This window comes from Marmota marmota, unplaced genomic scaffold (genome assembly GCF_001458135.2).
Source record: "Marmota marmota marmota unplaced genomic scaffold, marMar, whole genome shotgun sequence".
In the NCBI taxonomy this organism is placed as follows: domain Eukaryota; kingdom Metazoa; phylum Chordata; class Mammalia; order Rodentia; family Sciuridae; genus Marmota; species Marmota marmota.
In genome coordinates, this window is record NW_026000020.1 from 9,918,564 (window position 1) to 9,944,442 (window position 25,879).

General features: G+C 45.8%; 1 long non-coding RNA gene across 1 annotated transcript; it reads left to right on the forward strand.

Moving 5' to 3' along the window:
- Positions 1-957: 957 nt before the first annotated feature.
- On the forward strand, positions 958-10,122 carry LOC125618856. The gene is made up of 3 exons (XR_007350243.1): positions 958-1,578; positions 3,519-3,690; positions 9,936-10,122. It is a non-coding gene; the product is annotated as an uncharacterized LOC125618856 (long non-coding RNA).
- Positions 10,123-25,879: the final 15,757 nt, after the last annotated feature.

Consider the following 25,879-nt stretch of genomic DNA (forward strand, 5'->3'; position numbering starts at 1 on the left):
CACCAGGACCAGGTTCAGAATCAGGTGGTTTGTGGCAACACAAAGGTATGTATTTTCTTTAGCATTTATTTTGGTGTAAACCTCATCTGCACATGCCTGGACGTAGCAGGGCTGTGATGACCTCCTTTCCCTCACCCTTTTTGCACTTCGTTTATCCTTGGCCCACATCTCTCTCCAGCTCAGGGTCAGGCTCAACATTTTACACCACTCACCCAAGGAGGCCTCATGAACCTTTGACCAGATTCAGTCATGGGTTCTGAGATAACAAGGGAGTGCTATGAATCCCATGGATATATTTTTAAATAATGAGCCAAGTGTGAAAGAATTACAGAACTTAAAATAGATGCTGCATTCCAAAAACTGGGTGGGTATAATAATCTGTAAGCCAATCCTTGCTCAAATGGAGAAAAATATTATTACTCTTAGGACCATGGCACTGAATGAGAAGGTGAATGGGACGTGGTAAAGGTCAAGTCTTGTTCAGCACACAACCAAGGCCCTCGTTGGCTGGGGTTGGCACACTGCTGGGGTTGGGCTTCACCTAGAAAGCTAGATGGAATCTCTTCTCTTTCTCAGAGAGAATCCCAAATGTCACAGATCCTGCCTGGCCCTCAAGGTTGTCCTTGACCACTGCAAGCCTCATGGAAATGTGGTGTGTCCTGCACTCTCCAGGGGCCCAGTGACTCAAGGGTCAGTGAAGCTCCTGTCCAAATGTGCTTCTCTCACATCACACAATCATAGTCCACCCAGTGGGGCAGGTGAGAGTTCCTACCAGGTGACCTTTCCCACAAGATAGACCTGGGGTGAGTCCAGAGAGAATGGTCACTCAGGAGGTACCATGTGGACAAGATGGACAGGAGGTTGACCAGGAGGCAAAGCTGAACTGGAAAGATGAACAGACATGCAGCGGCCCAAGGCCATGTCCCTGACATACACAGAGTTGGTCAGTGCAGAATCACAGTAGTGGAGGGCACATGAGGACTTGGCATCCTGCCACTTTTGCCCTCCAAGACACTAGCAAATGCCCACAGGAGAAACCCAGCCTGCTGTTGAGGACTCAGCCATGTCAATCAACCTCTCAGCTCAAGGCAACTCACAGTCAGTTCCTCTTTCCTAGGGCAGCCCCTATCCCAGGACTATGCCAGAGTGCTGGGGACACTCAGGTTTAAGATGTTAAAGTGGGAACACAAAAAACAGGTAAGCTTCAGCCCCCACTAATAGGTCCAATCTGTCTCAGGAGTTGTAGGTCTCCTTTTAATTTCTTCCCAGGCTTCTGAGTGTGACAAGCTTGAGTGTAAAGTGGTTATTTTATGGTTATTTTCTTCTGTGCTTAGTGCAGTGTTTTTCATGGTCTGCTGAGGCTTGCAACATCCTAAGTGAAAGTGGAAGTTCATTTTTTAACCAAATATAATGTATGGGTTCAAGTTTTGTTGTTCAGTTTTATACATGTAGATTTAGAGACCACAAAACCTGTATACTTTGTGGACACAAAGGGTGAAAATGATGAAAACTCTGAAGAAATGATGATGGTCGAAGCTGAGCTCAGCATGACTGAGAGTGAGGGGCTCCATATTCCAGGTAAGGGCAGAGCCTGTATGCTTGATTCCTCCTGTTTAAACTGTGTTCTACTAACTACAGTAATCCATGAACAAGTGGTTTAATATTGTATAATAGACATTTTTTAAAAAGACTGGAATTAAATGAACAAATTATCCTACTTAGGAAAATATACTGTGTTTGAGGTTTCCACATCTAACAACATATTCTATCAAGAATACAATTAAAATTAAAATAAGTAATTTTTAATGTAATGTAAGGAAAATATTGCAGAGCAGTTAGAAAACTCAATCCTTAAAATTGAAAAGAATGTTCTCGTTAAAAAATTTTTTATATCTTAAATCAATTTCATCAATAAAAATGTGTTTTTTTTTCAACTGATGAGAGTGTCAGACTAACATTATTTAAGTAAGAATTTATAGGAATTTTTTTCCTATTGAAGCATAAAAATAAAATAAGAAAACTAAAAACTGAATGGGAAAACCTGATAAAAATTCTGACTACACTCCAAATTCTTCTGAAACACAAAAGTCAAAGCCTGGTCAAGAAAAGACCACTTGAGTTACAGCAGGAATCACCTGGACCTTTATACACCTTTCCCTACCCAATCCCTGTGGGAAGAGGCAGGGTTAAGAGCAAAGTACCCAATTCTCTGATCCCTCCCATGGCCCAGGAGGAACAGAGCAGCACATTATTGTGACTTTCTACCTCATCTGTGGGATGCCTGGTGGACTGCTCTCTCTATCACATGACTCAGAACTCAGGCAGGGACAAGTGCAGGGCTCAGGGCTTAGGTGAAGGAACTGTGGACAGCATTGGTGGGCACCACTGTGTGTGACCACTGCATGAAGGAAAAGGGATCAGGAAACACACAGCACACCCAGGCCCTAAAGAAGCTTCCATGGGACCCTCAGGATAACCAGCTCATTTTTAAACAGCCATAGATTCCGGGGAAATTGGGAGGGGAAGCACACAGGCACCTGCATGTCCAGGAAAGATAAAAGCCTTCACCCAGGCAAAACCCAGTCCTCACAGAAAGCCCTAACAACTAGTGAATGGGTTCCACATCAGAATTCAAAGACTGTGCAGGTGAGTGTTTAATTCAAAGGCTGCATTTCAAAAGAAGATGGCAAGGCACACAAAGGAGCAGGGAAACCTGAGCCATTCAAAGAAATAAAAATCTTTAGAAACCTCCCCAGCAGAAAAAGACATCAGAATGACAGGTCATAAACTTTCTAATGTCTGCCTTACAGAGGCCGCTTGGAGTCTTGGGATGCCACTGTCCATCACTCTTGCTATGACATGTGGCAGACTGTGTGCTGATCAATTACATCCTGGTGGCTGAAGAAATTGTGCTGATGCTGCTTTTAGAACTGTGCTTTCTCATGTGGAGCACAGTAGCCACAGGGACTCTATAAACTTAGATTCAGTTAAATTTTACAATGAACATTTCATTGGCACTTGGTTCTTTCCCATGCCTAATCTCACATGCCATGTGTGGCTAACAGGTGCCGCATGGGACAGCTCAGATACAGATCTCTTCATCAAGGGCGAAGATTCTGTTGGCCAGTGTTGGTCTAAAAGATTCACAAGGTCTTTCTAGGAGCTGCAGCTCAGAACACAAACCTCACCAGCCACTGGTGGCCTAAGGTCCTTCCCCAGATGGTGTAGCTGTTGTGGCCTAGAATACGCTCTGGAAGGCTCCTGGGATGATGGGAATGAGCTGCATGGACAGATATAGAAAAGGAGAACAGGGTTCCAGCCACCTCTGACAGTACGTCCTGCAGCCCAAGGGAGTCTTTGTAAATCCACACCTGTGGCATCTCACCTGGATCACAGTGCCCAGATGTGCCCTACTGTCCTAGGACTATTATAATTTCTGAATATGAAATTATCTGTTTGTCTTGTGCCCAGAAGTTGGTGTCTGCATCACAGGAGGGATCATTATCTGTTCTTTACAGAATCCCTCTGGTTACTGTTGCAATAGAATGAGCTCCATCAGCAAGAGATGGTTTTCCAGGAAGCTGCCTTGGTGCCATCTCTGACACCATGAGATGCAATACCAATAATCAACCATGAGAAGTCAGAACAGACCACAATTTGCAAAGAGAAGCTTGCTCTTGGAAATGCTAGGTAAGTAAAAGAGTGATACTGCCCTTTACCTACAGGGAGATCCCCAGGCTTGTATTGGGACTCTGTATGGCCAGGAGCATGTGGAGGACCTGCCTGGGGGCTGAGGTGTGGGCAAACACTCTCTGTGTTGGGGCTCTGAGACTGGATGCCCAGCCCTGCCTTTGCACCCCTCCACCTAGTTACTAAGGCCACATCTTTAGTATTAGTAAAACTGCCCCCATTCAAATGTTGACTCCTCACCTAACTGTTGGTGTGTTTGCAGAAGTGGTAATAAGAAGGAATGGAGGTTAAAGAAGGTCATCCAGGTGGGGCTGGTCCTACAGGAACCATGTCCTTCTGAATAGATGTCCAGGGAGCTCTCTGTCCAGGGAGATCTGTCCATCCTACTTAGGCCCCAAGGAGAAGCTTGTGAGGACAAACAAGAAGGGAACCATAGAAAGAGTGCCTATGATAGAGGGGTCATCTGCTGCCCCTTGACTTTGGAACTTCAGTCTGCAGAACATTGAGAGGACACATCTTTACTATCTGAGCCACTGAGATCAGGGTGATGTGTCTCCCTATGACAGTCCCTGAAATGCAACTGGAGGCATGATAGGAAGGTGTGCCTTGTCCTTAACACCTCTCTCTCTTCCCTCTTCCTGGCTTCCTGAGGTGAGCAGCTCTGTCCTGCAACAGAAGCCCTGCCATGGTGTTCTGTCTGCACACAGACTCCAGCCAAGGTGCCACGGTGTGTGGCATAAAACCTCTGAAACCAAGAATCAAGATCAGCCTTTCCCCATGAGGTACTGTGTGGAGGTGTTTGCTCACAGTGGTGGGCAGCTGATGAGCACACCCTGCACCTTGTTAAAGGCAGCTTTTCCTCCTAGGTGATCAGGACAGTCAGCTGCTCTACATTTCTAATAATCTCAATGTGTTTAATGCTGCCACCTACTTTTCTGTTTTGAATTACAAGTCATTTCTCTCTTAAGGTTCTTGTTGCACATACTTGTTTCTCTTTAATGGGCTCCATGCTTTTACCTTGGCTTCAGCTAATCCCACTGTAAAAAAAATAACAATTATTTTTGCACATTGAATTCTTTTCATCATTTTCTGTTTGCTCTATGAAAAGTTTCCCCTGATCTAGGATTCATGGATAATACTTGAAATATCATATCCACATATCATGAATCAATCCCATTGTGGAAACTTAATGAGAGTTGGGATAATAGTGGCCATAAGAGGGTCCTGTTGTCTGTTGTCAACTTTCCATGATCATCATCACCTTGGGAAGCACAGATCACAGAATGCATTTTTCTTTTATGGGTTCCCATAGAATTGCTCAACCGGAGCACTCCTGTGATTCACATGCCAAAGTGAATAATTCTAAACCCACAAGCACCTATTGTCAATGGAATAGACAGAGGAGATATCAGTAGAATCACCAGGTGAGGAGGTACAGGAGGCTGAGAGGACATCTGCAGTCTGGACCTCTCTGGAGGACTGTGAGAATACAATATTATTTATTTAGAGACAGGGTCTCACTGAAATGCTTAGCACCTTGCTTTTTCTTGAGGCTGCTTTGAACTCACAATCCTCCTGCCTCAGCCTCCCAAGCCACTGGGATTACAGGCATGGGCTACCATGCCCAGCTTATAGGCAGTTTTTATAGACAGAGGAGATATCAGCAGAATGACCAGGTTACGAGGTATAGGAGATTAAGAGAACCACTTCCAGTCTGGAGCTACTGAAAGCACTCTGAGAATACAGAATTAGGCAGTCTTTACCTATACTGAAAAATGAGTTCAGGATTATGGGGATAAACAGAGAATCCCCTATTTCTAAGACCAATATCCCTAACAGCCAGACCTGCTAATTAATGTCTGTAGTGTGAACTTCAATCCCTGTATTAATGTCAGTCCTGCTTTGAGTATCTGTTAGCTCTATAAATCCCATGTGATACCACTATGTGGACCCCCAACATACACTACTCTGCATCATTCAGGAAATAAGAAGAGACACACTCTGGTCTGCTCTGATGGAGCTGAGGGGAAGGAAAGATGGTGAATACACAAAGAGGTACTCTCTCCCCTTCTAGGCAATGTACTTTAGAGCCTGGCTGCCTCTGAGCATTGTCCTCAGCAGGTGGAAGCAGCAGGAAGAGCAGCTGTGGTAGCCCAGCCTCACACTTCTGCTTTCCTGGGATGTTGGTGTCAAGGCCTGTGTCACTTTGGACAGCAAACTTCTATGCCGTTGAAAGTAATAAGCGGCAACATCTTCAGGCTCCAGGCTGCTCATGCTGGATGTTAAATCTGTTCTGGATCCTCTGCCCCTGATCCTGGATGGGACCTCATGATGGAAAAAGTTTGCAGAATACATCAGGAAATTGGAGATTTCCCTACTTCCTATTGATATCAGTGTCAAATAACTAAGGCTCTGACTTGCCTGGTGGGACATTGTGATTAGGTCTCCTTAAGATGTAGACCTGGATTGTGATTATCTATATCCACATTTGGTGTTCCTTGGATTTACACACTATAACTCCTCCTCTGTATTCTTTAGTAATCAGATCAATGTTTTCAGAAAGAGAGGTCCCTTCTCTGCCAAAACTCCTCATTGATACCCTTGGATCTACAATTGTTTTCCTCCATTTATGGAGAATTCCTACTAAATTCTTTCTCTATTTATGAAGACTGTGTCATCTGGGTGTCACATCTGGCATCTGAGATTGGAAACATAAAAACCAATATCCACATACTGAACCTTGTTATGAGAGAATTCATTTATAGACAAGTACATCAGACCCCACTGTGCTGGGTAAATCCCCAAGTGTTGAAACTTCCTGCTTTAAATTAAAAGTAGCTGGGTCCCCAGGAAGTGTATGGGCACCCTTATGTCCATGCTGTGTCCTGACTGGAACTGAATTCTGCATACTATGACCATCAAAGTAGAAGTCCTCAGGGAGTGGGCTGTACTCTGGGCACATGCAAATCCGCAGGGCTTGGAAGGGCTGGGCACAGATGCAGGACTAGCTCTTCTCACACATTCAGCAGAAATTCAGTGTCTGCCTGTTTCCCCGGGCATCACATAATTGCCCACAGAGTATGTTCTAATTTGGGGGGGGGGCAACAAACAGCCTCAGCCTTGCCCCCTCTGCATGGCCTGTTAGTTCCATCTCCTCTAGTTTCAGCACATTCTGAACTTGCTAGATTCCATCTATGACAGGAACTGTCCATTAGGACACAATTTCATCATATGCATGAGTGTTCTAGCTCCTTTTCTTGGTACCCATGAATATCACTGAGGTCAGGGCAGCTTCCTCTTTACTCTAATTCCCTGACACAGTGTTTCATACATGGAAACAATAGGAAAACATGGGGAGCCAGAATATATTTTAAAGAGTGTCACTTACCTGACCCAGCTGTCATGTAGAGCTAAGCATCTTTATTCCTCCATCTCTGAAGACTTGATCCCACTGCTTCCATCAAAGCCATCCAAGATCAGGGATCTCTCCCTTCCCATCTGAACACTATGAGCTTCTGTCCTAGCTGCTCATGATTACACATCTCCATGCCTGCTGTCCCTGGGTGCTCAGGTTCATGCTTCTGCTCACTATAGTCCCATAACTCAAGTAACTGTCTTCAGAGATGGATGTCCTTCCTCTACCAAGTTCTCATTGATGCCCTTGAATGTCCTGTGATTCCTAAGTGTGCATTTCTTCCATCAACAATCATTTAGCAGTTCCTTAAAGAACTTAGTTATAATGGCTGTTTTAGGACTGCAAGACTCAAGCAGGGCGAGGGAGAAACATGTGTGAGTGCAGTCTAATTGGTCCTGAGGTTGCCCCTAATTGGGGTTAGTTGTACCTTTGACTCACTGTGGGCATCCAAGAAAGAGGGAAGAGCAGATTACTCAGAGGGATGAGGTTCCTATCTAAGGAACAGAGTCCAGGCATGGTGAGGGGGACACTCTATGAGGCACAAAGTGGAGATGGCCAAGAAGTGGTGTCAGAGTGCAGCAGGTGTGTGGGTGTGTGGGGAGGAGTGGGGACAACCTCCAGAAACCACATTTCTCTTCATTCCCTGCTGAACTCTTTTTCACTTGCTTACATACTTCTTTATCTCTTTATCCTCCTTAAATCCAGGGGCCCTGTGGGCAGCCATTAATAACTCTGCTCCATTCTGAATGAGAAGAGATTGGACAAGATTAGAATATGCAGGTTTCCAGAACTTTGTAGATTCAAGGGTGTCAATGAGGAGCATTGAAGAGAGGGAACCTCCCCTTCTGAAGACTTTAATCTGATTACTATATAATACAGAGGAGGAGCTGTAATCTGAAAATCCATGGAAGATTAAATGTGGATATAGATAATCACAAGCAGAGATAAGAAGGTCACTCTCATTCCTCTGATGGACAGAGACACCTCCTGACCTTGGATGACTTGGATGTATGTAGAGGGACACAGCATTCATGAACAATCTCTTGCTTAGCTGGAGAAGCCATTAAGAGTAAAGACAGATCATGCTTATTCTTATAAATTGTGACCCCCCATATTTACATTGATTTTCTCATTAACAGTAAGGGTACCAGGGAAATAGACCAAAGAGGAGCTGGTCTCATCTCACTAATATCTGCATGTGCTCAAGCAACACTCATTTAACTTACTTGCAGTTAATGCATTTCTGACCTGACTGAAAGCCCCTGTCAGGATGAAATGGAGATCAGGAAAGCACATGGCCACCTTCAAGAGATCAAGTAATCCTGTACACTCAGGCACAAGGAGGATGCTGTCCTTTGTTTCTCAAAAGGAGCACATTATCCACTGCCAAGTCCATGGTGACCTGTTTACTCTAGAGACACTTGGGCACCCTGGACCTGTGCTGAGTGACTGGTAGGAGCCTACCCTGCAGCTCTGCTCAGCCTGCCCAGCCCTGCTGGTGCTGGAGGTTTGGTCCAGTGGGGCCAAGATGAGAGATGATTGATCCTGTAAGATGTGGGCCTGGTAGGAAGGGGTCAGGTCTGGAGCTGCTGCCCCTGGAAGGACAGTGCGGTTTTCACACACTGAGGGCATCCTCAGCAGAGTGGGTTGTCATGAGGCCACACAACAAGCCTGGACACTGCCAAGTGCATCTGGTTCCCTGTCCACATTCACAGCACTGTGACACAGGCCAGGGGGCCTCACCAGAGGATGAGTGGGACTGCCCAGCCTTGGACCCTCAGCCTTGAAAACCATCAGTTAAACCTCTTTACTTAAACAGTACTTGCTTAACTCAGATGTTTGCTATAGCAACATATAAAGGACCAATATGTGCTTCTTGTTATTAAGGTTTTAGATGCAAATTTCCTTAATGAGGTGCATTGGAAATTAAGAAACTCTATCTGAAATAATTGTGTCCCAAAGTTACTCTCAGATCTCATGGATATGAACTACTCAACAGTGTAAGATGCCGATTCTCATCCAGCAGGTGGTTCTGGAATTCTGCACTGGAACAGGTCTTAATGAGGCTGATGATGCTGTTCACCCTGAACCTTTTGAACAGGGTGCAGGTCTCACTGATTTGCTTAGTGCCTAACTTTTGCTGAGCCTGGCTTTGAAATCATGATCCTCCTGACTCAGCATGGACTTAATCTCATTGCTTTCCCTCCAATCACAGAAGACATTTTATTTATTCAAAGTCAGTCCACACCCCCATTGGCTCTTTCCACATAGCTGCACCCACCAGGGCATTTGCATGCTGCTCCCTGGGGAAGGCCTTCCTGCAAGGTTGACATAAAAGCTCAGCTCTAACCTGCCCTTGATTCACCAGGACTCCTCAGCTCAGCTTCTCAAAATGAGGCTCCCTGCTCAGTTCCTGGGGCTGCTGCTTCTCTGGATTCCTGGTGAGGACAGAGGGGATGGGGAGGAGAAGGGGGAGGGGGTTAAGCTCAGTGCTTCTTACATGTGAGCTCTATACATGTCAGTTGTGTGGGTGTCACTGCATAGGATGGAGCATGTGATGTTCAGATCCATGAAAGGGAGGAAGTTTTTAAAGGAAAACCAAGTCATCTACTGGTGAAGACAGGGACATACAAAGAGGAGAGTGGTGTGGTCAACCTCTAGATTGGCATCGTACACGTAAAACTCTATCTTATATGACATTGGATATTTCTGGATAGAAACCCAAACTATGAACTCAAGAATACACAAATAATTTAGTTGAGAGAGGAACAAAATAATTAAAATGTTTCACAATGTTATGAATAAACTTTCATTTCTGTCATTATTTCAGGGTCCAGTGGTGACATTGTGATGACCCAGAGTCCTCTCTCCCTGTCTATCACCACTGGGCAGCCAGCCTCCATCTCCTGCAGGTCCAGTCAGAGCCTCCTAAACAGTGATGGAAACACCTATTTGCGTTGGGTTGTGCACAAGCCAGGCCAGTCTCCACAGAGTCTAATATATAAGGTTTCCAACCGGTACACTGGGTCCCAGACAGATTCAGTGGCAGTGGGTCTGGGACAGATTTCACACTGAGAATCAGCAGGGTGGAGGCTGAGGATGCTGGGGTGTATTACTGCTTGCAAACCACACAGAGTCCCCCCACAGTGGTACAGTCCCAAACAAAAACCTCCCTGCCTGGGTGGGCCAGCTGCCACCTGTGCTGCTTCTCTGGGCAGCAGCTCTGAAGATTGTCTGAGAGAAAGAAACTGCAACTGAGTGCTCTGGACCTTGAGTGCCATGGCCACAGCTCAGTCACCACATATCAAGGTGCCACCAACTGCAAAGCCCTGGCATGGCACCAGCAGAAAGGAGACCCTGGGGAATAGAGTTGGAGTGTTCATGTTGAAATTAATTCAGCTAAAGAGGCCCTAAGAGCTATGCAAAAACACAGAGTTCTTCTGTCAAAATAAAGACTAGAAATATTTTCAGTATGAATCTAATCTTTATTTTCCACAGTATTTTTAATAAATAGGTATTGAATGTACTCATACTGTTGTGTTCATGCATGCACAACAAAATTAGTAACACCCAGGGGTGCTGAGGGGTAATGGAGGGTAGAACACTAATGAGATTGAAGTCAAATTGTACCCAGCTTTTGTTAAGGTGTTAGAAATTTAGCATGTTATAATTTACCCCAAATTAACAAAAATAGGGGGGAAAAGCTATCATATAAACAGAAAAAACTGGGAAGGGAATTAAAACATTGAACTCCCAAAATAAACTAAAGAGAAAGGTGGTCATAGTGGAGGAGATTCAGGGATTAAAAAGGCAGTAGGAAGAGAGAAAGCACAGAAGAATGGCCAAGGGAAACTCCTCCCTGTCTGTAATTTTGCTGAATGTAAATAGGAGAACATCCAATCAAAATGTGTAGATTGGCAAAATGCATTGAAATTGTGTATGTACATGTTCATTTAATAATCTCACCTTAGGTCTCAGAACAAGCAGAGCTTGATGGTAAAAACATGAAAAAAACATCAGCAAAAGTAGTCATGCTACTTTTATGTATTATGTATCAGAAATACATATTTTTTTTTTCAAATTTGATTGGAGAGACAAACAAAATTATAAATGATAATGGTGTCTGTTCTCCAAGGTGATAAATGTTACAAACATACATGCACCAAAAATCAAGGCTCCAAACACACCTAAAAGAGAGGACAGATTTGAGGGACAAATAGACAACAATACAGTAACAGATGGGACCCCACTACTGTACTTTCAATAGTCCCTGGGACACCCAGGCAGAGGACAAGTCAGGAAACAGAGACCTGCATCAATGCTACCCACCTAACAGACATGTAAGCGTATTCCACCCACAATGAGTTGCTGCATGATTGCTCAAGTGCACATGGAATGTTCTCCAAGATCCTGCATGTGTTAGGCCACAAAACACATCTCAATGACATTATAAATATTTAGAACATAGAACATGCATATTATCTCCTCTAATGACGATGGTATGAAGTTACAAGTTACCAGCCGAAAGTGAACAGGAAAATTCAGAAATATTAGGAAAGATAATGCACTCATATCAGAGTTGGCTCAAATAAAATGTTTTAGTGAGCTCTTCATTTCTGGGACCAAGAGACCAGACATGAACACTGAGAGAAGGACAGGTTTATTTTGGCTCAAGGTTTTGGAGGTTCAGTCCATGGTCAACTGGGTCTACAGCCCTAGGGACAAGGTGAGGCAGGATGTCACAGGAGGGGACATGACAGAGAAGCAGATCAGGTCATGTCAACAGGAGATGGATGGGGAGAGAGAGGAAGGGACAAAGGAAGGTCAACTCTCAAGGGCATGCCTTGACATGAGTGGCCCACCCCCTCTAGCCTTGCTCCACCTACTTACAGTTATCCCTGACACTGTCCATTCAGATTAAGATGGACTGATCATGTCACACTCTCCTAATCTGAATGGTTGACCCCTGACAACCCCAGGTTAACAGAGGCTTTTGGGAGACATTTCACATTCAAATCCTAGCAATCCACTCCTGACCTCAAAAAGCTTATGTCCATATCACAATGCAAAGTGCATTGAGTCCATCTTCGAGAATCCCACAGTCTTCACAATTCAGCATTACCTTAAAGTCCAAGTTCAAAGTCTATGAGACCCAAGGAAAACTCAGAGTGGTGAGCCCCTGTAACAGTCTAAAGCAAGTTACATATGTCCATCATCCAGTGGCTGAATGTCAGCATTCCAATTTCAAAGGGGAGGAACAGGACCACAGCAAGAAGGGATGGTGCCAAAGCTGGACTGTAAAAGCCAGTTGGGTAAATCTACCCTGCAGCCCCTATCCAGCACCACCTGAGTAAGTGGCACAGTGAAGTTCTTTCCAAAGGGTTGACACAGGACTCTGTCCCTGTGGACTTGCTGGCTACAGCCCACATGGCCTCCCTTCCCACTTGTGTCTGCTGGATTCAGAGTTTCCCTTAGCCGATGTACCATTCTGTTGGCATCTCTCAGTCTCAGGGTCTCAACTGCAGTGCCACCTGCATTCTCACATCTCCACAGCTTGTCTTCTCAGGGCTGCTGCAGAGATTCAGCCCTGATGCACCCTGCCTGGCCCTCAGGGCCTCCTTTGAAATCTCAGTTGAACCTCATGACCCCTGACTCCTACATCCTGCATTCCTGCAGAACCAGCTCCATGTGGGTAAGGCCCATGTCTGCCACCATCTTGAGCTGTCACCAAGCTTCCTGGGACCACAGATATACCTTCTTCTGAGCCTGGGTGGCTGAGCACAGGAAAGTAGTTCCTAGGAGCCCCCATGCAAGCAGGGTGTCCCATGGTCTCTTTTCAAAGGAAATTTAATTTTTACATCTTTCATGGTGACATTGGTGTGGTCTGTCAATTCCTGATATGTCCCCAAGCCAGTTTTTCCATTTTTCATGGGCACAGCACTTGTCATCTCCTGTGCTGAGCCCCTGCTGCGCAGAGCCAAGACTTGAGCCAGGAACTGAGCTCCTGACTCACCTGATCTACAGGGTCCCCTAACACCATCCTCCTGCTCCTGTACAAGTTCATGGTTTTAGATAAAAAGTCACCCCACTTGCTCCCCGAGAGGGTGTCAGGTGTCCTGTGTGCATGTGGTGATCTGGGACTCCTTTAAGGGCAGATGCAGTGTGGGAAGCTGGGCATGCTGGGGCTGCAGGGGCAGGTCCCTTCCCTTCCTCAGCACCCAGCAGAGGCTGGGAGGAAGAGCCAAGTGTGGCAGTGGTGACTGGAGCCTGGGCACCTCTTGGACACTCTGGACTGCTCTTCAGCTGCCTCAGCTGCCCTGGCCCAACTCCTGGGCATGGAAGTTCTTCCTGGGAGCCCTGAGAGACCCTCAGTAACTCTGGAAAAGTTTTGCATGGGAAGCATGAGGCTGGGTTGGCTTCTGTAGACCAGGAGCCCTCCGCCTCCCTCACCTTTAAAACTGACCCCTCAGGGTCTCACAGGCCCCTTCTCTTCTCTGGAAAAACCCCAGCTTTTGCATATCCTGAGAGTTACACATCTAGACGCCAGCTCCCTCAAGACCAGTATATTTTCTGAATCCCTGGGGCAGTGTTGGTCTTCTGTACTCAACTAGTTGAACAACTTACTAAGGAGAGGGATCATTTTGAGTTTCCTTCAGAATCTGCCCTAGTGATGGATGGAGGAGGATCAGTTTCATGAATCTGGGATTTCCACACCCCAAAATGCCCAAGTTGCTATGTCTCAACGCAGCCACTAGGTGGCAAACAAACCCCACAAAGAACCCAGCCCAGTGTCCTGACCTCAGAGGCCCTGGGAAAGCAGCAGAGATCCCTTTCCATGAGGAGCCCTCAGGCTTGGGATCTCTGCCCAGTGCCCAGGCTCATGACCGCTGGAGCTCTGTGCACAGTGGACTAAGTCTCCTCACAGGCAAGCTCCTGAATGTTTTCTATTTTGCTTTATACCCTGTGATTATCACAACCTGAAAAGAATGTCCCTCCTCTGAGGACTCATGGAGTGGGGTCAGAACTAAGGGTCAGCAGTGAGTGTGGATGAGAGAGAGGACAGGGCCACAGCTCTGAAGACGGTGCAGCCATGTGTGCAGTGGGTGAGTTGTCCTCATGAATCACCAGGAGGGGACAAAGCCCACTACAGGCTCCACTGTAGTGTGGAGCAGACACTGGGGACATCACATGGAGGAGGGGAAGGGAGGGGGAGGGGAGGAGAAGCAGCAATGTCAGTGCTGCCCTCAGGCTGTCCCCAGGGTGCTAAGCTATGTGTGGTCACTGATCACTCCATAGGGGCCCAGGTGGCCTTAATGCACCTGGAGCCCCCACAGGAGGCAACACTGCTAGAGAGGGAGCCCATCTGAGGAGGACCAGCTGCTCCAGACATGGGAACAGCAGCTCTGAGCCTGGACTCTGGTGAACAGGCCTTCACTCAAATTCTCCAGGCCCACGGCCCTGCAGAGTTGTTCCAGGTCCTGGAAGATGAGCAGGAACACAGATCCTCACTAGGAGGCTGGAGTTCCAGGAAAGGAAAACATGAAGGAGACGGGGACCCCACTCTCTTTACCCTCTGTGTGGGCTGAACCCAGGCCTGTGTCTGCAGGGCAGGGACTCCACCTCGGACCAGCAACCCCAGCCCAGGGTCTGTCTTCTAGGGGGATATTTGGATTGTTCCCAGGTATTCAACCACACAAACATGCCACAGTGGTCAGTATTGAGTGTACAGGTCTCAGCCCTGAACACTTTTGGAGGGTGAGTTTGTGTGCAAATAACCCCTGGATCCAGAAAAATTCCCATTTGAATGCCATCAGCAGACCATGTAAGACAAAGGCCATTCCACCAGGAACAACTGTCACCACAAGCAGGGGGTCACTCTCCTCAACACTGGCCCATGCCAGATTCTTCTTAAAAATCTGCCCTCAAATTCATGTCAAAAATAACATTTTATCTTATTTGTTATTTTTATAATTTATAATGGATTTTCATATATTTATTTTATATTTTCATTTTCCTTCTGTGATTTGTGCATTCCTGGTCATGACCCCTTATCTTTGATTTGTTTATTTTTATTATTGATTTGAGGTGCTCTTTGTGAACTATTGATACAGTCCTTTTTCTATATAATGAACTATGTCCTATTAGGGCACTACTTGTGTTTACCTCTTTTTAGTGAATCTTAAAATGCTAAAATGTAACCTTTTAATATACTCTATTATCTTTAATTTTTTGGGTACTGAGTATTGAACCTTATGCTTAACTACAGAGCAACATCTGCAGCCCTTTTTATTTTTATTTATTTATTTATTTATCTATTTATTTATTTATTTTTTTTTTATTTTGAGACAGGGCTTTGCTAAATTGAAGAGGCCGATCTTGAACTTCTGATCCTCCTGCCTCAGGCTTACATGTTGCTAGGATGACAAGTGTACACCACTGCACTTGGTTTATTATCTGTATTTTTTCATTGATAATTTTAGTTGTAGGTGGACACAATACCTTTATTTTATTTTTATATGATGCTGAGAATCAAACCCAGTGCTCACGGATGCTAGGAAAGTGCTCTACCACTTAGCCACAACACCAGCATGTGTCATTTGTATTTTATAAACTGGTTATGTTGCTATTATCTACAGTAAACGTAATATACATTTTACTTCGTGCTATGGATTCCAAATAAAAGTATAAGTTAATAATATATTGATTTAGTAATTATATCTTACATGCAAACAGACAGTTTATCCATGTGTATGACAAGTGCTGCTTATCATTCTAACCATCATGGATCTGGCTCTGAAAAAGACTGAGATAGAAGGTTTGTTCACCTTCCTCTTGGTGTCAGTCCCCAGGACAATGGAGCATGTGCTGAGCTCAGCTGCCCCACAGAGCCAGGCCCAGGGCTGAGCTCCTGGACTCTCAAATTGGCTGGGGGCTCAGAGCTCCACTCAGCATCTAGAGCTGTGGAGGGATTTCCCCCCCTGGCTCCCCTGCCTGGCAGCTCATGCCCTCAGCCCCACTGCCCAGGAGAATTCCTTCCTCCCATCCCAGGGCCACACCCCAGCCTTCAGGCAGTGCCAGCCTGACCTGTGGGAGACCCTGTTCCAAACTCTTCCAGTTAGTCCAGGTCCTGATTTTGCTCTGTGTGGAAATGCAGGACCCCATTCCCACCATGGTAACCCAAGATTGTCACCTGAAACCAGGGTCTGCAGTCACTGTCATCCTCAGGTCTGATTCACTGAGCACCTGTTCTTTCCTGCTGTGTGTGGTAAGAACAGGAGAGCCTCTTCCAGTCCAGGACAGGAGCAGGGGTTAGAGGGCACCTGCCATCAGCTCAGAGATGAGACACAAGAGGGTAAAGGAATGGGCAGCTCTGGGCACAATCTTGACCCTTGGGATGAGGGAATGTGGAGGGATTCGCTCTGCATTCCTCCCTGGACTGGCTGGGGACACATGAAGCTTAGAGCCCCTGCAGGAGCCAGTGGCAGGGGCACAGCTCCCAGCAGGCCCAGACCATGTGCTCTGTCTGCTTCCTTGTGAGCTGGACTCCTCCAGGGCTCAGGCTGTGCTAAGGCAGCTGCTGGAGCTGGAGGAAGAAGCAGAGGATTGCGAAGTCATCAGGTTGACGCCACTAGTCAGCCCCCATGCTGATGGGCCATGGGAATGTGATGAAGTGGCAGCAAAGGGGGCTGATATGGGGGTCCCCAAACCAAACCAGGACCACTGAGTCCCTGGTATGAAAGACCTCCAGGGGGATCTCCAAGAGGCACATTCACCAAGTAAATTTGGTATCATCTTTGTTCATCTGCAGGACCTTTCTGGATATAAATGTAGTTCTTCTCTAGAGCCGTTCCAAATGCTTTTGAATAAATCCAAGTTCCTCTAATGCATTTTTTTATTTTAAAATGTTATTTCACAATTACATAATTTCAAATGAAACCCAAGGTATCCTCCCACCAGGAACATGTGAGAGCATATTAATGGCATGATGTTCTCTTCTGTAACACTTCACTACGTATTCTCTACAAGAACCTTCTCCTATGTAATCCTCATTTTAGGTATGAAATACTTTGCTCTATCCAGACCTTAAGTCTTCTTCAAAATTGGACAATTGTCCTGAAATATTCTTAGTAATAAAATGACATCAGATAGAAACAGACTCTCTAAAAGGCAAATCGGTGCTACCTTGATCTGACCTGGAACACATGGGGACACTTGGTCAGTGTTGAGGAACTGGGAAAAGCCTGCCATACAGCTGGGCTCATGCCTGCCAAGCCCTGCTGATTTGCATGTGCCTACAGCACAGCCCACTGCCCTGAGGACTTCTTAAGAGGTGCTCACACCCTGTGCAGGAGTCAGTCCCTGTTAGGACACAGCATGGCGATGAGGGCCTCTGCTCAGCTCCTGGGGCTCCTGCTGCTCTGCCTCCCAGGTAAGGAGGGACAGCACTGGGTATTTACTAATCACAGTGTGGTCAGTGCTGCCTGGCTACTCAGGAAAGTCTTCTTGGAACATCACTACTTACAAGGATATTTCTTTTTCTGTTTCCAATGGCAGGTGTCAGATGTGACATCACGATGACCAAGTCTCCAACCTCATTGCCTGTGTCTCATGGAGACAGAGTCACCATCACCTGCAGGGCCAGTCAGGGCATTAGCAATTATTTACATTGGTATCAGCAGAAACCAGGGCAAGCTCCTAAGCTCCTTATCAGAAATGCAAACACTTTGGAATCTGGGGTCCCCTTGAGTGGATCTGGGACAGATTTCACTCTCACCATCAGCAGCCTGAAGCCTGAAGATGTTGCCACTTATTACTGTCAACAAGGTAGCAGTTACCCTCCCAGAATGACACAGGCCATGAGAAAAACCTCCCAGGGAGCAGAAGTGTGAGGCTGGGCTGTCCCAGCTGCTCCTCCTGCTGCCTCCACCTGCTGAGGGCACTGCTCAGAGGCAGCCAGGCCCTGAGCACTACAAGGAGGGTCACTCAGAGGATCCAGGTGGGGGCTCCTCTGCACCCTGACCCTTCAGCTCATCCCCAGCAGGCAATGAGCTCACTGTATGATAAAAAAAAACTAATTTAAGACCTGAAGAGACTGAATTAAGCAGTATAAGGGGTTGTGCAGCAAAGACAGGCCTCTCCATGTATTCCACACTGGAATATTTTAGACTTTATTTTTTAGTATAGTTTAAGTATCCAGGAAAATTGGGGTGAAGTTCAGGGTTCTCCTGTGTCCTCCTTGCTCCCACAGCCCCTCTCCATCACCACCCCAGACTCTGTTGCTTTCGTTACAATTTGTCAACCTCTGCCCAAGTCTATAGATCACACCAGGGTCACTTTGTGCATCTCTGGAACTAGAAAAGTGGACAGTGATATGTGCCCAACAGTGTGGCCTGGCACAGTGCAGGTCCTGCCCTCCCACTGTCTGAGCTTCAGCTGCTCCTCACTCACCCTCTCTGCTGCAGACCTTCATGATTTTCCATTTTGTAGTTTCATCTGGGCTGAGTGACACCAGCCTGGCACTCACAGTATGATGATGATCAGCCTGGCTTGTCACCCTGAGTACTGTGCACACAAACCTCCTCCAGGGGTTTCCATGATGTGATAGGTAGGTATTCTCTTTCTTTCTTTTTTCATTTTAAATTTTTCTTCAAACTTGGTACTGAATCCAGGCATGTGGTATCATTTACCTACATTCACAGTCCTAGTTTTAATTTTGAAACAGGATCTCTGAATTTTTAGGTCCTTGTTAAGTTGCTGAACCTGGCCTTAAATTTGTCATCATCCTTTGTTAGCCTCCTTGTTGCTGGGGTTACATGTGAGCATCATTGCACCTAGCTTGATTGCTGTTTTCTCTTCAGTGCTGAGTAATATTCTATTTACTCGCTGTATAACAGTATTGATCAATTTCCCTACTGAAGGGCAGGCTTGTGTCCTCCAAATTTTCAATGCTGAACACAGGTCCTATAAGTTTTCAGGTACAGAATTTTATTTATTTTTAGATGTGTACATTCACCATCTTTAGTTTCATATCAGAATGCCTAGTGTTATAAGAATCTGTCACACTGTACTCCACATCCTGTTTTCATCTTGGAGATATATTGTGGACACTCCCCAGAACACTCAGCTCCTGGGAGTGGCTTGTGACTGCAGCCAGGACCAGCTCAGCAGCAGGGATGGGGCCTGGGCTCCCCTCCAGCTGCCTATGGGGTGTTCCCTCCTGGATTTGGCCATCCCTCAGGGGACTGTTTTCAAATGTGTTTTAATTTTCAGTTCCCTGGTGACCCTGGGTGTCACAATGATATTTGTACAGATGTCCATAATGTGCAATGGTCAGATCCAGCTCTCAAAGGCTTGTCACTTGTCCATCCTTTATGGTTCTTCCCCATCCTGTGTTCCAAGGTCCCTGCCCCTGTCATGTCTCTATTCTCTATAGAGCCCCTCGCAGCCACTTTGGGGTCAGCTACACACTCTCTTCATGTTTCTACAACTGAGGGCTCTGGAGTTTACATTGATTCCTGAGGAACTGTTCCCAGGATCTAGAGTTCTAGGTCAACAGTCATTTCCTTCAACACTTGAAACTGTGTCCTTTCCTTTGACCTCCCTGTTTCCCAGGGAGAAATTCTCTGTTAATTCCAGTTGCTTCTCCCATAAAGCTAAGGAGTCTATTTTCCCTCCCAGCTTTTAAGGCCTCTCTCTCTGTCTTCAGAAGGTTGCAGTGTGGCTGTGGGATGGGCTGGCAGGCACCTCCTGATTGACTGAGTCCCTGTGCCCTTGCCCACAGGTGTGTTCCAGGAGGAATGCACCACAGCCCTCTAGGGGACACTGATTAAAAACTCCAACTTCCTACAGGTGACAGGTGACATTTGGTTCTGATGCAGAGAAATCAGATATCCTGAGGTGGCTGTAGTACCAACAGCAAAGTAGAGGTGGTGGAGAGATGTGGATCTTGTCATGATCCCCATCCCTGCCTCCACTCGATCAAGGATATGTTGTGTAAATATGGTGGTAGTGAGGGGGTCACAGAGACCAGGCAGTTTTCCCAGAGGAGAGAGGCTTCTAGCTCACATTGTGAGTTAGCCTCTCCTCTGTGGCACCTTCTCTGCTTTCCCACAGAATCCATAAAATGTATATGCAGAACCCACTCCACAAGCCCATCTGCTGCACCCTCTCAGGATCACTGTGTCTGATTTCCTGTCTTCTCCTCCAGGCCCTCAGCCAAGCAGCTGTCCAGGGTCCATGTACAGATCTTTGACCAGGGCACCCCCTCTCCACATGACATATGCTCTTCGTAAATATCTACTAGCTTGATGTAATATACGAGATCCACCCATTGTCACCAGCCGTCCATGGGTTGTGTGTGGGTCACTGTGCATGGAAGCCTGGCGGATAGGAACATCTGGTGTCTGGGAGTGACAAGTGGACATTTTCTCAGGTCAATTGCCCAGTGATATTGTGAATTTCTATCCCACTCTATCATGGCTCACATAGCACCTGAGACAGATGGGACCTGCCAAGGTGCCAATCCACTTGCTGACTGCAAGACAACATGAAGCAAGGCTCCCCCTTGACACCTTATACCTGCCTTTGATGTACCCCCTTAAATAAACCACCAGAGCCATCTTTCCTTTGTCTAACTCCAGCTCTTGTGTCTACTGAGTGTATCAGGGGCTTGGCTTTTGTAATATATTTCTAACTCTTCGTCTTTTGTTCTTCCCCAATTATTTTAGAATTTAAGTTTTCAGGTGGCTTACACCCTCTTTGGCAGGAAGAAAAACCCCCCAAGGAGATGCTGGGTGTGACCCCTGTGAATCCATTATTCTGGCTACACTCTGGGAACTATACTCTACACCTTACATATGCCATTTTATGAGGCTATTCCATTCAGGGCAAAGCCTAGTTTGTTTTTTCCCCCTTGACATTATCTAATTGAGAAAATCCCTGTGATTCCAGGAGCAAGATCATGCAGAGGTGTCAGGGTAAGGCAGAAACTTGGTAGTGGACATCAGGATAATGTCCATGAATTATAACTTGGACATGTATCTGCTGATCACTGACAATATTACCTGCATCTTAACATAAAATAATCTATCTACTTGTTCACTCTTCCAACAATGATTTTTTGCATAAAAATATCAGCATCAAAAATACAGATATAGGTTTCAGGTAATGAGATTTCATTAATGACTTTCATTTTGAACAATCACTTTTCAATATAGCACAGATTTGATTCCAACCATTACATAACACATTATTGACAATGATATTTCTACAGTGTGCCTCCTGCCAGACATGCTCACACATTATCTCTACAGAAATATTTCATATTGGAGAACATCATATGTTATACTCTGTAATTGTACACCATGATTGTTGAGACCAAATGTAAAACAGCCTGAGTGGGAGGGGACCTTCTGTCGGGCACTCAGGGCTGCTGTGTGTGAGCTCTGCACTGGATGTGAAGATGCTGTTTTCAACTTCTGCTCTACTTACTCTAGAAACATGCCAAGACCTTCCCCTCTCCTTCTAGGGTCAGAGCTCAGGAGACACAGTTGTAACTAGCCATTTGGTCCTGATGTCACATGGCTGCATGAGTCAGTCCTCAGCCCCTGACCTCCTTCCCAGAATGGACCCTCCCATCAAGCACCACCCTCCTGTGGTCTCTCCGTCCTCCTTTTTGGGGAACAATAAACTTTAGCTGACATTTTACATACACGCTGTCTTTGTATCATTTCAAAAGATCCTTGTTGCTCTTGTAAGTTTCCTTTTCATGGTCAAACTGATCTTTTTCAACTGTGAAAGTTGTACCTGGATTTTACTTGAGATCACCATATTTTTATGTAATATAAAAGCCAGGATCTACTCTTGTGCTTGAGGGTTTTCAGCTGCATGGCAGAGTTTGCAGGTATAAGTATCAGCCCTCACATAGGGCAGATGCACCTGAGCCAGTGTGTGACCCAGGAACTGCTGTCCTCATGGTCATGGGGACCAAGGCATGCAGGAAAGAGTGACTGCAGGAGGAAAATGGAGCAGAATCATTTCAATCCCTGTTGAATTCTGTGTGGAGTCTGCTGTGATGTGTGGTGTGTGGTGTGTGTGGCTGTTCCTCTGTGTGCATCAAGGAAGGCCCAGGGGCATCTGGAGATGCATCTGAGAGGGGAGGAAGGAGCCCTATGGCCAATGGGGGACAGCAATAGCAAGACCAGGAGGGGCACTTAGGAAGAGCAGGGACCTCAAGATCTCAAAAGAACATTGTTCATCGAAAAAAGAAAAAAAAAATATATATATATATATATATATCTTCTGCAGTGTGTGCAAAATCAACAAAGGCCTACAGTGATTGATGACTTTTTCAAATATTTCATATTAAAAATCACTATATAATTAACCACAACCTACAGCCTGGATGAGCCCACTTTCAACAGTGCTGTGAAGACATAACTCTGCATGATTTTCTTCAATTCCCATCCTCTTCTTGCTCCTCACATGGGACTTTCTGATCTGTCTCCAGGGCTGGGAAACAAACTGTTTTCTCTTTCAACTTGACCTCCACAGTGTCTGCTGTCCTGAGAGGTTCCTGTGTAGGTGACCTTGGACACCTTCACTTCGCCTTCCTGTCTCTATTTCCTCAGGCCCTGTGTTAGTGGCTGGGATGAGTCACAGATGTGATGTGCTGAACCTCCCTGGCCACAGCAGACTCCGGACCTCAGCCAGGGACCAAGCTCCTGACACATCCTCCCCTGCAGAGCCCCAGGTCACCATCCTCCTGGCCCACCTCCAAATGGATCTGTTCTTGATACAAAAAATGTCAGAAAACTTAATTTAAAAAGATAAATTGAATCTTCTCTCACCTGGGCAGAGGGCACCCCAGTAACACATGATCCTGGAGTCCCAGGACTCCTACAGGGAAGGTGGGGGTCTGAGCAGTGTCCTCAGGGGGCCAGGAGTAGTCCCTCCCTTGCTCAGCACCTGCAGAGGCTGAGAGGAGAGGCCCAGTGTTGGTGGCACCTGGAGCTGCAGCACCTCTGGGACCTTCTCTGCTACTTGCCTGAGGACCTGTGTGACCCCACCCAACTGCTGAGTGCTGGCCTGGGCCTGAGGGCCCCTGGGATCTGCTAAGAGTCATATAATTTTCTAATTATCACACTCCTCACCTTAGACATTTACCACTTATTTCTAGTGAGTCTTTCAAATCCCTGGGCATTTGACAAGAGAAGGCACAGATTCTAGACATGGAGGTGCTGTGGTCCTCCCCAGCCATCAGTGTCATCTGCCACAGAAGGTAGAAACCTATACCCATGATAAAAGTGGTGAATTAGCCCAGATAGTGACAATCTTCATGATAAGTGGGCATTTCTAAGGGACACACTTGTTAGCAATTGGTTAAGTGGACTTGATGGACAAAAGCTTCACAGTCATTAAGATTGAATTCCTATGGCTGGTCATGTGTTTTTGATGATTCCAACTATGAATCAAAAATATGGAGCAGAGGTTTTGATTTGGGGCACAGAAATCTGATTGATTTTTAAATCACTGTCTACCCTGCATTCTTCATCTCTTGTAATTATATAGAGGATATCTTGGAATATTTTATTTATCACAGTGCATTGATGATGACTGAAATGAGTCAACAAAGTTATCCTTGAATCACACAGAAACTGCACAGCTAGGACCCTAAGCACCATGATTCTCTGGTTCCTCCATTGCTACCTAGAGAGGGTTGAGCAACAGAATATTGTGTGGCTGATAGATTCCAGCCATGGTGGCTGATTAGCTTTGTGTGAGTTTATAAAATTAAAATTAAATTAAAGTTTAAATTGAATCTTTCAGATGCACTTGCTGAGTCTCAAGTGGTCAATACACACTTGTGGCTAGTGGCAACAGGATGTTCTGTTGGCCTGTGTTGGTATAAAAGGTTGGTTTGACCATCTTTGATGTTGTTGCTAAGAGCACAAACCTCCCAGTGGCTGGTCACAAGCCTGTGTGACTTCTGGGCCTTCTTAGTAGGTGTAGTCTTGAGTTGGGATCTTTCTGAGAGGGCAGGAAGGAGGCTACACTGACAGGGAAGCCAGGAGGCCTGTGCTCCCCCACCCTGCCTCCACACCTGCATCCTCAGGAGCCTCTCTGAAGCCACAGCCTTGGCCTCTCACATGCACCACAGAGTCCAGCCCTTACCCCTCTTCTCAATTATCACTTTTGAATCCCTGGTTAACTGTTAGTCATTTGTCCTCAGCTACAAGAAAGATTATTGATATGAGCTGGACATCTGTGTTCCTTACAGAATCTGTCCCAGTGATGGATACAATAGGATCATCTCCCTGAGGAATAGTGAAGATTAGCAGTGTAGCTTCATGGGACCCAGAGTCTAAAATCCTAACCATGTTATACCTAAGATCAACCAGTAGGTGGCAGACAAGCCACAGCCAACCAGTCAACTTGTCTTAGAAATATCAGAAAACAGAGAGTGGACCACAGCACACAGCATACGCCTCACACACAGAGTCCACCTAGCAATGCTCCCACCATTCAGAGTCACATCCTGGGTGCTCTGGGTGACTGTATTTTACTGCACCTTATTCTATGGCAAGTTGAACCTTTCTAGTCCTAATTTCTCACATCCAAAAAGCTCAGAAATCTGAAAGTTTTGGGATGGATTTCAGTGGGTTTGGGATTATTGTATGGAAATTCTCAGTTAGTAAATGATGAAAAATTTCCAAAATCTAAAAAAACATTGAAGTTTAAAGCACTTTCAGTTTCCCACATTTAGAAAAAAGGATCTTCAATATGTGTTCTACTTTTCATCATTAAAACATTTGATCATGATCACATACAAAGAGGAACACCATAGACTAAGATTATTTATAAGTGTAATGCCTTAAAATTTAAAAACATTCTAAATAAATTTATGAGAACCAAATTGACAAACCAACCCATTTTATAAAACACTGTTTTAGGTAATGTGCTTCTTGTGCATTTCCAGAGACCCTAGAAGAGAAAGCTGAAGGAATTCTAGTGCAGCAGACCCCAAATGGAGGTGAGTGGGTTTTTCCTTTTTTTGAGTCATTTGACAAATATTAAAGAGAAGGTTAAAAGACAAAACAAGTGTCCGATGATAAGGAAGGGTGGAACAGTCTTATCGCCAATTTTAGGGACCATGTGAGATATTGTATTGATACAGACATCAGCCTCACTGTCTCTGTCTCCAGGGGAACAGCAAGCTGGAGTGTGGGCAGCTCATGACCGTGACACCAGCAAAACCCTAGGCAGAGACCTGGAGGCCTCATCTGTGCTGAATCCTGCAGGCCCAGTGGCATCCCAGCCTGGCTCAGGGGCAGTGAATCATGGAGAGACTTCCCCCTGTCCATCAGCAGCCTTGAACTTGGATGCCACAGTTCCTAACTCTCAGGAAGCCTCAGGGGCCACCACAGCATCCCAGATGATTCCAGAGGTAAATAACAGCTGCCATCTGCCTTAAATCCCTTTCTGCCTGGTATATAACTGCTCTCTCCATAGACACAAAGTTAGACTTCTGCAGTTTTCTATTTCCTTTGCCCCTGAAAAGGAGATTGTAGGAGAGAGAAAACCCACCTTCATTCATGTATGAGAGATGCTTGGTCCCTTAGACCTTCTTTTGCTTCCCCAGGTACATGGCAGAGGTTAAACAGGATCGGGGAGTATTTGCTATTACATGCAGGTGAGCAGGAGGAAATGGAGGCTCAGGGAGATCCACAAACACCCAGGGCTATGCTCAGGGTAAACAGTGACTACACAAGCACA